The sequence below is a fragment of the Coloeus monedula genome (assembly GCF_965178545.1).
Source record: "Coloeus monedula genome assembly, contig: HAP1_SCAFFOLD_80, whole genome shotgun sequence".
NCBI classification, from domain to species: domain Eukaryota; kingdom Metazoa; phylum Chordata; class Aves; order Passeriformes; family Corvidae; genus Coloeus; species Coloeus monedula.
In genome coordinates, this window is record NW_028120818.1 from 150113 (window position 1) to 163926 (window position 13814).

Consider the following 13814-nt stretch of genomic DNA (forward strand, 5'->3'; position numbering starts at 1 on the left):
GCCTGGGGACCCCCCAGTATCCCCTCAAGGGGCACCTACAGCTCAGCTCTGGACTCCTGCAAGATCCAAACATCCCCCCCACAAACACTGGCCCAGGGACTCCCCAGGATATTTGGGCCAAGCTCCCCCTCCCCATCACCTGTGGGATGGGGGGGTCGATGCTCCTTGGGGTGAGGGGCCTGCAAATTCTGGGACCGCTGGACCCACGAGCTCCCTCCTCTTCCTCCACCTTCTTCTCGTCTTCCTTCATCTGTCCTCCTCCTTCTCCCTAATCCCACCTCCTGCTCCTCCTCTCTCCATCCTTTCTCCTGCTTCTTCTTCCCCCCTTCTTCTCTTCCATCCCTCCTCCCCTGTTCCCCAAGCCCCTCACATCCCACGGGAGGAATGGGAATGGAGCCAGGACAGGTCGGGATGGGCAGTGCAGGGCTCTGGGCTGCTCCCACGCCCTGGGGTAACCTGGCCAAGGGAAAAGATGCAAAATTGGTGGGTGGAGATAAAAACTTGGGTGTTGTGGTCACCCTGGGTGGAGACTTCCACCCCTCTGGTCTCATGTCAGGATGGAGAGGGGAGCGGGGAATGCAGAGACTGATGGGAGATCCCAAGGGATTTTAGGGGCAGGACGAGGGCTGCTGTGAGTTCTTGTTGGGAGAGGTCAGCCCGGAGACCCCAGAGTGTTCCCAGGGCCCTGGGATGGAGAGTTGTCACCACCTTCTGCTTCAGGTGGTGGTTCTGGAGGGACCTGGGCTCCTTGGGGCTCTTCCTGCAGCCGAGAACTTGTAGGGACCCTCCTCCAGGTGGCTCCTACGGGTGTTCCAGGGGCTTGGAGCTCACGGTGAAGCCCTTCCCAGAGTCTGGGCATCCATAGGGGCTCCCCAGTGTGGATCCCCTGGTGTCTGGGGAGGCTGGAGCTCCTATGAAAGCTTTTCCTGCCCTCCTGGCCCCTGTAGGGTCTCTCTCCTCTGAGATGGCACCTCTGGGCAAAGCTTGGGCAGACACAGGACTTCTCCCCCACTTGGATCCTGTGCTGGGAGATCAGCTCCGTGCTCCGGCCAAAGCTCTTCCCACAGGAGATCAGTCCCCTGCAATGATGGCAACTTTGGGCTTCTCCAGAACCCCTCCCACTCCTCTGGAGGTCCCACCCCCCATCTTTCCCCTCCTCCACCCTTTTCCCATCATCCCCCAATCCTCATCCACCAACGGACCCCACGAAGGGGAAGGGTCCCACTCCCTTTTTCCTCCCTCTCTCCGATATCCCCCTCTCCTTTCTCATCTTCCCCCAAAGCCTCCGTGTCCCACGTACCTGGTTTGGGGCTCTCAGTTCCCTCTCCCACTCAGTCTGGGGAGTCCGATCCCCTTTTCACTGCTCTCCCCCTCTTTAAAACGGGTCTCCCTTCCCCCCCCCCCCCCCCCCCCCCCCCATCCCAGAGCTCCTCGCCCGCGGCCGGGGGGGCTCCCAGCACCACCAGTGCCACCAGTGCGGCCCCAGCTGCCCCCACACGCCCCATGCCCAGCGCCGGGCGCTGCCCACAGCCCCAAAGCAGCCGCGCTGTGCCCTGGGGGGTCCCCAGAGCGGCCCCGCCCCGCACGGCACTGGGAGCACCAGTCCGGACCAGTGCGGAGCGCGGGCGGGCGGCATCAGCCGTGCCCGGGCAGGGCCGGGCCCCGCGGGGCTCCCGCCCGCACTCGGCCCCCGCCGGGACAGCGCGGGGGGGCCCGGCCTGGCCGCCCCCACCTCCCCCTCCCCAAATTCCGCTCCGGGGGGCGCTGGCGGCGGGGGGGGCTCAGCTGGGGCCAGAGCTGCCGGAGCCACGTGTCCCCCGCTGCCGGCACCACCCCCTCAGGATTAGGGGTGCCCCAAAACTCCCTCCGAGCTGCCGGATACCCCGCACGCCCCTCAGGAGTGGGGTCCCCCCGGCCTCATCATCCCCAACCTTCGGCTGCCTCAGCCCAGGCCCCATCCCGCCCATCCCCCTCCGCCACACTTCATCCCACCCCCCAATCCACACCCCACCCTTCCCGGGCCCCATCCCGCCCCATCCCATTTCTCCCGGCAGCCGCCACCGGGACCCCAAAAACCCCGCGTGCCGGGGGCTCCCCAATATCCCCCAAGGGGCATTTCCGACTCACATTTGGAGCCCTGTAAGATCCAAACATCCGCCTCCCCCCCCCGCCCCACCAAACCCCCTTCCCCCAGGAACCAACAAAGATATTTGGGGCTCGGTGCTGGAGTCCTCCAAGCTCCAAAAATCCCCTCTCCCAAAAATAACCCCAGTGACTGCCCAAGATATTTGGGGCGAGCTGTCCCTACCCGGTCACCTGCGGGATGGGGGGAGCGAGGCCGAGAGCTGCGGACACAGAGAGCGATGGATGCACGTGGAGGCTCCTCTTCCTGCCTCCTCTGTCCTGCCTCTTCCTCCCGCTCCTCCCCTTTTATCTCTCCTCTTCCTCCCGCCCCTCCCCTTTTATCTCTCCTCTTCCTCCCGCTCCTGCTCCTCCATCCGCCCTCCCCCCTCGCTCTTCCTCGTCCTCTCCTGCCCCTCCCCCCCTCCTCCCGTTGTTTGTGGCTCCCATCCCGGCTTTGTCTGGCATCAGCCCTGGGGCCGTCCCGTGCTCAGCAGCAGCAGCAGCAGCAGCAGCATCCTGTGCTCTGGCAGCACTCGCTGCTCCTTAGGGAAGGCTTTGGCATTTCTGCCGGGCACAGACACTGAAGCTCACCCCGACCTGCCCCGCTCCCATTGCTGTCCCCTGGGCGCTGGGCAGCTGCTGTGCCAGGGCAGCCAGAGACACAAAGGAAGCCAAGTCCAGCCCAGCTGCCCGGGCTGATGCAGACGAGCCCCAGGGCCGAGGTCCTGCAGAGCCCCACGGAGCCCTGGGCTCCTCGCTGGGAACGGGCTGTGCTGCGGCTGCCACAGCGGCCACAGCGAGTCCTGGGGCTCCCCCGGCGCCGCTGCAGCAGCACCCAGGTTCCACCTCCTGTGCCAGGCCCTGGCCAGGGGCCATCAGATCCATGGGCTCCGTGCCGAGGGGGAACACAACAACAGTGGATCGGATGCAGCCCCCAAGGACCTCGAGCAAATCGTGCAGGAACATCCAGACCTGGACCTGACATTTGCAAAGCTGCAGCCGGCAGAGTTCTGTGGCGCAGGAGAGCCGGCACGGGGAGAGGAGACCTGCAAGGAGCTGCAGGAGAAACACCCTGAGCCTCAAAGGCTGCCACAGCCTGAATCTGTGCTGGGGAAAGTTCTTCCTGTCCGGGAAGAGATCCCGGGATGAGGCAAAAGCCAAGTTCATGGCTGGTGACACGATTGCCGTGCAGGGAGGGCAGAGGAGGGACTGCGGGCGGAGACTGGGAGCCCGGGAAGGAGGGAGGGGTGGGGAAGGTGTTTCTTTAGGATTTGTTTTAGTTCTCCTTGTCCTGGTGTGATTGGTTTGGAAATAAATTCCATTAATTTCCCCAGCTTGGGTCTGTTGTGGCCCTGGCAGTGAGCAATGAGTGTACTCTCCCTGCCCCGATCCCAGCCCACGAGCCTTTCCTTCAGTGCTCTGTGTGCTGCAGCTGTGAGCAGAGTGCCAGAGCGGCTTTGGTGGCCCCGGGCACCCGGCCAGGGCCAGCCCAGCGCAGCGGTGCCTGCAATTCATTCCCTCGGCTGCAGCGCTGAGCGGCCGCAGGGCGGGTCCGGCTGCGCGGGCAGGCGGCTCCAGAAGCACCAACTGCGCCCCACGGGACAGGAGGAGGAGGCAGGGGGTGCCGGGGGAATCTCCTTCCTCCGAGCCGGCAGGGCCAGGCGGGAGAGACTGGAGAGAAGGAAACGGAGAGGAGGGACGAGGCTGGAGCTGTGGAGAGCTGCAGGGATCCGGGGCAGCCGGGAATTTTGTTTTCCAAATCTCTGGGGCGAAAGGAAGCGCTGTGAAATCCGTCATGGAAAAGAGAGGAGAAATAGCGATTGATGGAAACCGACACCCCTTGGGACTCAGTTTCTCCCTCTGCATTGCAAAAGCTGACAGACCCCGAGTGCCGACGGACACCCGTCCCCGGCGTCACGGCCCAAGGGATCGGAGCTGCGGCTGGCGGGGCTGGAAGCTCCGTCCAGCAGCTCCGCTGCCGCCCCCAACCCTCGGGCTGGACCGTGGGGTCTGGGACACAGCCCCGTGCTGGGGGGCGGCAGCGGGAGCCGCGGGGCCCGGCCCGTGGGGGCGGCCGGGCTGGAAAAGTGCGCGGGGCCCCAGCGCGGTGTCCCGGTCTTGTTCCTCACCTTAACACAATGTCTTCAACTCCCTGCGTGCCCTTCATTTAATCAGCATTTCCTAAATGCTGACCCATCCCATCATCAGCTCTACCCGGAACAGAATTTCCCAGGCCATTCCAAGTCCTTTATAGTTCTGAAAATACTGGGGCCAAGCCCTACCCGTGATTTCCCCCACCCCCGCCTCCATGCAGACCTTGTTGTCTGCCAGCACCAGGATAGTTCCCACTGCCCCAGGTCTGCGTTTAGCAAAGCCAACAGTACTTCTACCACTGCTTTCTGCAAGACCCCAATTGAGTCTTTACATTTCAACATAACCAGATGATGTCTACTTAGTATGAAATGTAGTTCCTGTCCAAGAGTTGCATGTCCCAAGCAATTTCTTAGCAGAATAAATTTTAAATCCTTTGGGTTTCAGTGTTTGGAAATCATCTGCTAGTGTATATAGCAACTTCACTACATTCTTATTTTCATTATCTCTGTAGAGCTAAGGAATTCCGATTATGAAAGGCTCTATTCTGTAAGCTCATTAAAAGTTAATATCCACCACAACACTGTCTCTCTATTTCATTGGTTCTTTGCAATTGCTTAGCAAAGATAACAAGCACCAGACTTTTTAAGAGAGACACACACACACTTTCTTACATAGAAAGACACAATCTTGTTCCCACCAAAGTACTCACACAGGTGAAAGTCACAATTTTCCTGCCTCTTCCTTCCTTTCCAAACCAGTGCAGCATGAGAGAAAGCAGCTGTTTCCCGAGGCCGATGGGTCACAGACAGGTAAGATGACATTGAGGCTTGTTCCTCAGAGGCAGTCAGCAAGCAGCAGATGATGATCTCAAGGATCCAGGTGACACCATCACCCTCTCAAGGGAGGAATCCTTTAAGCAAGCACATTGCTCATCACTTCCATCCTGCTTTGGTTTAATGAACCAGCTCTTCCTGGCAATGAGCAGCAAGGGGATCTAATTTGACTGTTGCTATCCTTTTACATTTTATTCAATCATTCCATCAGAACAGGCATTTTACTTTTGTTTCAGTTACTCCAGAGGACCTTGGCACAAAGCAAAATGAAGTCAAATGAGAAATAGCTAGCTTAAATTTATATACACCAACAAATCATGCTGTGTTTCAACAAGTGTAAGAGAGACGTGGGACTTTCCTTCCCTCTGAGCAGCTGCAAGCATAAAAAAAGCAATGATGCAACGTTCATTAATAAAACTTTCTTAGAAATCTCTTCTTATGGCCAGATTCAACATCTGCAGGAGATACCCAAAACACACTCATTGTGCTGCACTTCCCCTTTTCCATTCACGTGTTATATATACTGAAAATATGTTACCGAGTAGCTATGAACACACCATGCTCCCAGATTTTCCCTAAGTAAAACATGTATCTGTGTATGTTATAAACGATCAAACACAAGGGAGAAAAGCCTGGCACAGACACTGCAGCAAAGGAAATTCATCACATTACAGATCTCCCCTTATACAGAGGTTGGCCAGGACTTTCATCAGTGATGGGAAGGAATTTCTCATCTTCCCATTTACAGCACCTGAGGCAAGAGGGACCCAACACCTTAAGCGGTGTCCAAGATAGCACAGAAATTTAAACAGAGCCATTTACAAAGGGCAGCAACTCATCTGGCCAGTTCACACCTCAGATAACTATCTGCAGAACCCAGAGCAACATAATACTCCAAGGAGCAGTGAGATAGCCAGAAGGTTCTCAGCTCAAGAAAATCAAGCAAGAACAGGATGTTCCTTAGCCTGGCTAACCCAGATAACATCTCCCAGCCATTAGCATGAGATGGAACAGAAAGAGAGAGGTTGAATCACTTGCAGTGTACAGATACTGCCCGAGGGAAATGTGACAGGTGACCTACAACATAAAAAATGCACTTAACTGTAAAAACTAGGAAGTGAAGCTAAAAATGAGAAAAATTAAAAGCTGTTCTTGGATATGCAGTAAAAAGCACACTGACATCATAAACGGGAGAAGGAACACAAAAGCACCCAGCTGTTCAAAAGCTGTGCAGTTAAGGTACAAAGAAATCAATGTTTTTTTAAAGAAAAAATCCCTCACAAGGTGAATGAGCTCAGTAACGCTCAAACCAATATTATTTGTTAGAAAAATCATCTGCTCCAGTGCCTGAAGCAAAAGGTTTGCCATTTATTCCATCATTCCTTCAAATCCAGGGATTAGTGAGAACTTCTTAACAAATTCCTGCCTTGCCTTATGGTCCTTCAGCTTCACCAGGGCCAAAGCTTGCTGCTCAGAGTCAGTACACAAATCCCTGTGGTGTTACCATCCTCTCTGAGTGAGAAAAGCACTCGAGATGGTGAACAAAGAGATGGGGCAGTTTCCTGATGCCTGAGAAGGATGTTCTTAAGATAAACAAAATTGCCCAATCAAAATTTATAAAGAAATGACATTTATTATGTGACCGAAATATCGGTTTTAAAAGCCACGATGGAGAAAAGCAGCTCCGAGCCCGGGGTCGGAGCTGGGTGAACACGCATAGATCTGATCTCAGTCGCACCAGACCTCCCAAGTTCACGGATGCTGCTTTGGTTGGTCCCTTCTTATACATTTTTTGGGCAGAGTCCGAATTAATTCTATTCTTCTCGTCATTTTAGCATATTCATGAAGTTTTCTTGTCCCGGAGTTGGGCTGCACAAAGCCTTTCCTGGATCCCAGGAATTGTCCATCCTGGGTGATGAGTGGGCCATTTCTGCTGATGAATGGGCCATCTCTTCTTCCTGGAACAGTTATTTTTAGTTCCCGGGATGTCCGATTCCTTATCAGATGAGATGTAGATATCAGAAGGTGGCAATCAAGTCGTTATGGTGCAAATGTCCCGGTGATAAGATCTAACCCCACCTGGGTGGAATCCTCACTTATTGTGAGAGAACTTCTTTTAGTGTTGTGAAATTTTTCTCTCAGCCAGGCTGCTGAAGGGATTTTGAAACTCGGTCTCTGTAGGGTCTGATTACACTCCAATTTTATACATAATAGCACGAATTACATACCTTATTTATAACGTTCTCAACTCAGTGGCACAAAGTCTGCTTTTGTTCAGACAGGAATGAAGAGGAAAAATGGCAGAAATTCATAACAGGGACAATGAGGAGAAACATTGGGCTGTGCACACATTCAGTCCAAGCAACATCAATGCCAGGTGTGGTTTAAAATTCACATTTGTGCTTTATTAAAGCCACACACTGTATTTATGGCTCTCAGTGAATTCTGTATCCAAAAGGGACACGTTAGCTGATTCAAAATTAGTTGGATTTCTTTCCTTCTCCTGTAGCAGTGCCAGTAGGAGAGGTAACAAAGGCAGTTCCCTGGCCTTCAGACATTGCACAGAAGTGGGATCCATAGATACAAACTCAGGCAGCCAAACTGCAGGTATTTCATTCAGGGCCTAAGACATGAAGCTAGGCTTCTTTTAATAAATCACGGACAGGGATGAGCTCCTGACATTAATATTGCACTCCTCCCTCTTTCTGCTGAGACAGTCTGGCCAACACGAATATCCCTAATACAGATGCAGGGCTCTGGTATAACAGCCACCCGAAAAAGCCATAGTTCCAGCTACCTTTCCTTTCTTTGCATCATACCAGGAGGAATCAAAAGGAATGAAACCTATTTCATTTATTATTACAGGTGAGAACCCCTCTAAGTACATAGGAAGAGAAGTTGTAGTTTGTAACCTTGTTCTCCATCTAGAAGTAAAACAGGGGCTGGTGTGAGGCAACGAGGGCAACAGAGAAAATGCTGAAAAGAAACGGAGGAATGTGAAGCCAAATTTTCAAGCATTCCAGGCAATCACACCACTCAGGGACAGTCTACAGCTCAGCAAATCACATGCTGGAATGCAGTGGAGTATGGAGTAGGGCAATAGGGAACTGCTGAACCAAATAGGTGCTACAGCCTCTTGTGCTCAGGCTCTTAGCCCAAAGTATGTTCCAGCTCCAACTGAAGGGCATTCTGAACCAGAAGAGCACTGACCTTTTTGATTTTGGCAGTTCACAGTTCTCAGACAGCAGAACGTCTGTGGCTCCTCTCATCATTATTTTTGCTGTTTTCACTACTGGCCATCAAGTTTCCTGCAGTAGCCATCCATGAACCCCGGATCACTACTACATTAATAACACAGAACATGGCTCTCAGAGTGCATTAGTGAGGTACCAAGAGAAAACCCAAATGATGGTCCTCCTCACTGAAAAGGTAACAGACAAAAAAAATGAAAGTGTGAAAATACTTTTTAAAAGATGGCTGAAATGAGGCAAATTCTTAAAATTAAGTAAATGTCTGAAATGAAATTTAAGCAAATTTAACTGTTGCAAAGTATTCTGAATACACATACAGTACAATATACTAGAGTCCAAAATTAGAAAAACTTCTGGTCATGGAAATATGGGGTAAGGGATATGTTTATTTGGAACAATCAGTTCAGCAGAGATCTCTTTGCTACAAATATCTTGAATTTAATTCTTCTGCCTTGATACAATCTCCTGAGAAAATAAAAAATAAAATAAAAATCCTACAGGAAAAACTTGTGTTGGATGCAATCTCTTCACTCATACCTGATACAAAAGTCTAATTTATTCTCTTGATTTATTGTCTCAAGGAGAATGAATTAATTATTCTTCCACTCAGAAGTCTATGGCATCAATCCTTGAGTTGAATCAGAGAAAATTCAATCTCTCATGAGTTCCCACTCCATTTACTTTTCCTGTAAGTGTTCTGTTTTGTTGAAGTGAAAGCTCCTCTGGACTCAGGCCCAGAGGGAAGCCAAAGCACAGGGGTTGAATTAAAACCTTTGGACAAGCTGAGATACATGAAGTCACACCAAAGTGAAATAGAAATACAGATTTTTTAACCTTTAGTAGAAATATATGCTAAGTGCCTTAAACATTGAAAAGCTGCAGCAGAGACCTTAAACACAGTTCTTACTGCAGCAGGGTTACCTTTTCACAGAATTCTTTACTTTAGACAAAATATGGATAGAATGACACTGTTCACATTTTTTAGATAGAGCGTTCACGTAAACAGTAAGAGCTGATAGAAACTGCATCCACAAATCTGTGTAATACCTGTGTAACACTGGTGTGAGGCTTACGACTGTTAGAATTAGACCAGGATCGGTTAAGAAAAGGAAAACTGGAATCGTGTGTTAATCTTATTGGTCAATTAACAAATATAATCCACACTTCTGCAAGAAAAAATATAGAGTCTAGAGCATATAGAGTATAGAGCATATAGAGCATATAAAGCATATAGAGCATACAGAAGAAGAAGAAGAAGCTGTTTTGCCTGTTGTTGCTGTTGCTGCTTGCCTTTATCATGTAACCCCCTTTGAACTCTGCCTTCAAGAAAGCTGTGAGACTATGAAATACAGAACTCAGCAGAACAGCAGCCTCCTCTGCTCTCTCACCCTGGTCCGGGAAGGAAGGGTACCCCGTCCAAAGCTCAACAGCGCAGAGCCCCAAGGCTGCTGTGGGCAGCAGGGCCCAGGGGCCGTTCCCACCCGCAGCGCTCCTGTCCTGGGCTGGGCCTGCACAGGGGCTGGGGCACCATGGCTGGGGCAGCGGGGCACAGAGGGGCCACGGAGCCGCTGCCGGGGCTGACAGCAAGGCCAGGGACACACAGGGAATTTCTGGGCATTGCCTGCGCTGGGCAGGGCTGAGTGTGGGGAAGGCAGAGCTCAGCTGGCCTCGGTGGCTGCAGGAAAAGCCGAGAGCCCGAAGAGCCCCCGTGGCTGTGCTGGAGAGCAAGGCTGGAGGAGGGAAATGCGGGGCTGCTGCGGGATGGGGAGGGGGATTGAATTCCAGCAGGCACCGACGGGGGGCTGAGAGACTCAAGGGCTCCTTGGCCTGAGCCTGTCCTGGAAAGGTCTCTCAGCCCTCTGTGCCCATGAAGGGCTCCAAGGAGGAGCAGAGCTCATCTTGGCAGGACCCTCATGGAATCCCTGAGGGACAAATGCCAGTGCCTGCCCAGCCTTCCCAACGTCCCTGACACCAGAGGCCTTTTCCACATCCCTCGGTTCCAGGTCAGTGCCCAGAACACAGCACAGGCCTGTCCAGGTCCTGGGGGCGATTCCCAAGGGAGGCAGCTGTGATTTCTCCCCACAGACCCACCACTCCGGTGTCTCTCTGTGCAGCCCTTGGCTGTCCTGAGCACTTTCCCTGGAGCCTCCCTGCCCTGGACACTTCTCTCCATGCAGTTCTCAGCACAGCCCAGCAAAGAATTCAGGTGCTGTGAAAAGCGAGGTTCACTCTCCTGTTAGAATTTAAAGAGTTTAATATAAAGACAATAAGAGACACTTAAAATAAAGCAAAGGGATAACGGCCAGGTGCCTTGGCGCTCTGCCAAGAGCACACCTGATGCCCGAGGTGAGTCTCTTTTATACCATTTTTACTGTCTGTTCTCTATTCCTATTAAAACTTTTCCAGGAATTGATCTGCATGGCCACTCCTTGGGTCCGCCTTTTTAGAGCATGCGTAGTCTTCTGCCTTGTGGTTTTATTTCTTTTGATTCTTGGGGTTGGGCCCGCTAGGTAAGAGTCGATGGTGGGGTGGATCTCTTAATTCTCCAGACAGTCAGGGCTGATTGCAGCTTTGGGCCTCTTTGCCCCCCGGGCAGAGCGGTGATAGCGGCTCTCGGATCCTCCCGGCTGCCCGTTCTCCAGGCGGAGCAGCCTTTGGGCCCTTTTGTTCTCTGGACAAAGTGTTGATTAGCAGCTCCTTGGGCCTCATCCTCTGCTCCCTTGGAGGTTATCTTACTTGCTCACACTTGCTAACATTCTTGCTAAAACGAGAGAAAACTACATCCACACAGCAAAAAGCATTTCTAACATTATATAATATCTACTTTAATACTTTGCGAGAAGCCAATACTATATGTTTATAACAGGTGCTTTCCCAGAGGACATTACTCTGGGAGTGAAGTGGCCTCAGGGCACAGTTTGTGCCCCTGGAATTGTGCCAGCCCCGAGTGCTGCTGATGGTGTTTGTGCTCACTCGGGTTCATCTCCCCACACCCACTCGATGCACTGCTGAAGGCTCCTCAGGACACAGCAAACACGGACTGCTGGCCTGGTCACTTGGTGTCCCTCTGTGCAGGGACAAACAACCTCCTGCAGGGGAGGGCAGAGGCCAGTGCTGGGATTGCTGGTGGCAGGGGCTGGTGTGGGACACTTGCCCTGGGCACCTTCCCAGGCTGTGCCCGGAACAAAGGCACAGCCCAGGCCCTGCTCTGCTGCTCCCTCAGGTCCATCCCAGGAGCTCTGGCAGTGCCAGGACACTGCTGCCTGCCCCCCCTGCACACTCCCCCCTGCCCCTGGGCACTGGGGTTTGCTTTGCCAGGGCATTCCTGGGGCACATTCCTGACAGCAGCTCTGGAGGAGAGCAAAGCCTTCCTGCCCTGGCCCCAGGAGATGCCCTTTGCTGATGGAGCTGCTGTGCTGGAGCCCGGCTGTGTCCCAGCAGTGCCCGTGGCCTGTCCCTGCCTGTGCTCACAGCACGGACACGCAGCAGGACAGTGACCGAGCTGCCCGAGCACTCCAGCCTTGCACCCTCAGAAGGGCTGGGAAAGGGAGTGTGGAGCTGGGAAGAGCAGAGGTGGGAAGAGGCTGGGCCATTGTCCCTGGCCGTGCTGCTGTGCTGGGAGTCTCTTCCCTCCAGCTCTGCCCACAGGCACTGCCCCTGCAGAGCCAGAGAAGGGCTGAGGAACAAACCTTGGACACAAAGGTCAGGACAGCCCCTTGTTTTGATTCAAATGCACAGGGAAGAAGCCTCCTGAAAGTCTTTGTGTTTCAAAAGAAAGGTAGATGTTCATGCAGAAATGCAAGGAGTAGTACTACAGTACTTTATAAAAAGCAGAATAACACCAGAAAAAGAATAAGAAAAAGCACCAATGAAAATATGGACAAAGAGGAAAAAGAGGCCAAGATTGTAAAGAGTTACATTCTGAAGGTTCTGGAGCAGAAAAGAGAGAGTTTATTGCTTCTGAGAAGCATCCTAGTCATAATTTTCCTCGCATGGCAGAAGGAAATAGAAAGATTTTAACTTGTGAAAAGTATCCAGTCCTCACTTTCCTCAGGGCATCCCTGAGCTCCTGGTTCCTCAGGCTGTAGATGAGGGGGTTCAGGGCTGGAGGCACCACCAAGTACAGAACTGACAGGGCCACATCCAGGGATGGGAGGAGATGGAGGGGGGCTTCAGGTGGGCAAACATAACAGTGCTGAGGAACAGAGAGAGCACGGCCAGGTGAGGGAGGCACGTGGAAAAGGCTTTGTGCCGGCCCTGCTCAGAGGGGATCCTCAGCACAGCCCTGAAGATCTGCACATAGGAGAAAACAATGAACACAAAACAGCCAAAGAGCAAACAGGCACTGACAGTGATGAGCCCAAGTTCCCTGAGGTGGGATTTGGAGCAGGAGAGCTTGAGGATGTGTGGGATTTCACAGAAGAACTGGCCCAGGGCATTGCCCTGGCCCAGGGGCAGGGAAAATGTATTGGCCGTGTGCATGAGAGCGTAGAGAAAGGCACTGGCCCAGGCAGCTGCTGCCATGTGGGCACAAGCTCTGCTGCCCAGGAGGGTCCCGTAGTGCAGGGCTTTGCAGATGGACACGTAGCGCTCGTAGCACATGATGGTGAGGAGGAAATCCTCTGCTGAGAGGAAGAACAGAAAGAAAAACACGTGAGCAGCACATGCTGAGTAGGAGATGTGGCTGGTGCCCCAGAGGGAATTGTGCATGGCCTTGGGGACAGTGGTGCAGATGGAGCCCAGGTCGGTGAGGGCCAGGCTGAGCAGGAAGAAGAACATGGGGCTGTGCAGGTGCTGGCCGCAGGCTCCGGCGCTGATGATGAGGCCGCTGCCCAGGAGGGCAGCCAGGGAGATGCCCAGGAAGAGGCAGAAGTGCAGGAGCTGCAGCTGCCGCGTGTCTGCCAATGCCAGCAGGAGGAAGGGGCTGATGGAGCTGCTGTTGCACATTTTGAGCCTCTGGCCATGGAGTGCTGTTGAAGGACGAGACAGTGAGGAGTCAGGGGAGACTTTGCTGAGCAATGTCCAAGCCCTTTCTCCTGGCCCTGCCCCCCAGTTTTCCTTTTCTCAGAGCCCTTCCCTCAGCCCCGTGCCTGGAGCTCTGCTGGGATCTGGCCCCGTTGCTGTGACGAGCAGGGGCTGTGCCCATGGACAGCGAGGAGTCAGCTCTGCTCTGCTTCAGCGGGGACATGGGAATGGGGACAGGGGCCGGTCCTGGGGCTGGACTCCATCAGCCCAAAGTGCTCCTGAGGCAGAGGAGCTGGGCAGCATCTCCTGTGCCAGGGCTAAGGAACGGTGACGGCCAAAGGCACTTTGAGAGGGTTTCCTGCCGTGCCCAGGGAGAGCAGAGAGAGCTGTGCAAGGCAAGAGCATTGGCTGTAACTCAGAGAAGGGTGAGGGAAGCTGCTCTGTCGCTCCATCTGTCCCCAGCTGCCCCTCCTGAGATCGAGGGCAGTCACTGTGTTCCCCTGAAAATCAGCCTGGCACAGCTGAGAGCAGAGGGACCCACAGCAGA

At 53.4% G+C, this 13814-nt stretch overlaps 1 pseudogene across 1 annotated transcript in view; it reads right to left on the reverse strand.

The window, feature by feature from the left end:
• The window catches only part of LOC309585599 (olfactory receptor 14J1-like), a 33607-nt pseudogene extending 20358 nt beyond the window's left edge, over window positions 1-13249 (reverse strand). Inside the window, exon 1 of the transcript in view lies at window positions 12348-13249. The product of the transcript in view is annotated as an olfactory receptor 14J1-like (transcript). The remainder of the gene's footprint in view (window positions 1-12347) is intronic.
• Window positions 13250-13814: the final 565 nt, after the last annotated feature.